We start from the raw sequence: 1305 nt of genomic DNA on the forward strand, positions 1-1305 counted from the left end.
AGATAGGACAACAACAAAGATTAATGCATCTAATAATAGTATAAAAATAGACAATTTAGACAAGGAGTAAATGCAATTCTAAGCAAAATCAATCTGATAAATCTAATGCACAATCTTTCTTATCCATTTACAGATTGTTGATAAAGATAATCCCAGGATGTAATTCATTATGTGTTAAATTTAGTATGTTTTACCAAGTTGTGTATAAATAACTTTTAACACAAAAAATATATAATGGGGAATTAGCTTAACATGCCCTTTGGAAACAGAGAATGCTAGCACATTTTGGAATGCAAAGCTTAAGAAAATACAAACTTCAATCCATAGTAAAGCACTTTTGGTTCAGTCTACACTCTGTAATCATACTATAGCTTAATTTACAAATTGTGATGTCATAATCAGACTTAACTCACAAGAGACTTTCATCCTTGGTCTATAAAAAAAGGCAGTCCTCTGTTATAAAGCTTGAAACAATTGTAAGCGGCTGATATGCAAATATGACAATACAGAAAAACTGTCAATTCAATGCTAGGATAACATAAGGGGCGATGCGCCACCTGAAATTGGTCCTAGGCATTTGGGTTTCTAGTATTTATCTTCTCCTTAAAAATAGGTTACTTTTTATATATTTTCATTGGTTTTAGACAAATATTCTACATAACACCTATTGCATCCCTGAGCTTATTAGAAACTTGAAATCATATATATAAAGTATTGAATTTATTTTCTTTGCATTTAAAAGATGAGCTCAGTTCAGTGGAAGTCTTTGCTCAGTTGAGGGTTCCATGGTGTAATGGTTAGCACTCTGGACTTTGAATGCAGTAATCCGAGTTCAAATCTCGGTGGGACCTAATGTTGATTATTTCTCCTTTTGTTTAAAGCTCCATTTTCATTCAAAGTATGAGTATTGCAAATCTTCATTTACAATTCATATAAATTCCATTATTTTCAGTGGTGTCCTTTGTCTAAACTCATTTTTAAACTTTTCAAATCAGAAGTATGTCAAATATTTGGAAATAAGAAAAGATGCAATAAGAATGCAGAGATCCATTACTTGTGCTCTGGTGTTTAGAAATTCTCCATTTTAATTTTTTTTACTTCAGTGTGCACTAATGAGAGGGGAGAACGTATCTTCTTCTTCTAGTAACACCTAGTGCCATCTATGTTTGAGCAGCAATATAATAACTGATTAATTTGCCCTTGCAAATCTTAGGTATGCCATATTGCTCGATTTGAGACAAAAGTCAATGAGCCATGTAGAGAAAAATCTTCATCAGCCAAAGGATGACACTCATGCTGGCTTCT

General features: G+C 32.4%; 1 non-coding gene across 1 annotated transcript; it reads left to right on the forward strand.

The window, feature by feature from the left end:
• The first annotated feature begins 779 nt into the window (after nt 1–779).
• TRNAQ-UUG (transfer RNA glutamine (anticodon UUG)) lies at nt 780–851 on the forward strand. Its single transcript has one exon. It is a non-coding gene; the product is annotated as a tRNA-Gln (tRNA).
• The last annotated feature ends 454 nt before the right edge of the window (nt 852–1305 follow it).

The sequence above is a fragment of the Pseudophryne corroboree genome, chromosome 11 (assembly GCF_028390025.1).
Source record: "Pseudophryne corroboree isolate aPseCor3 chromosome 11, aPseCor3.hap2, whole genome shotgun sequence".
In the NCBI taxonomy this organism is placed as follows: Eukaryota; Metazoa; Chordata; class Amphibia; order Anura; family Myobatrachidae; genus Pseudophryne; species Pseudophryne corroboree.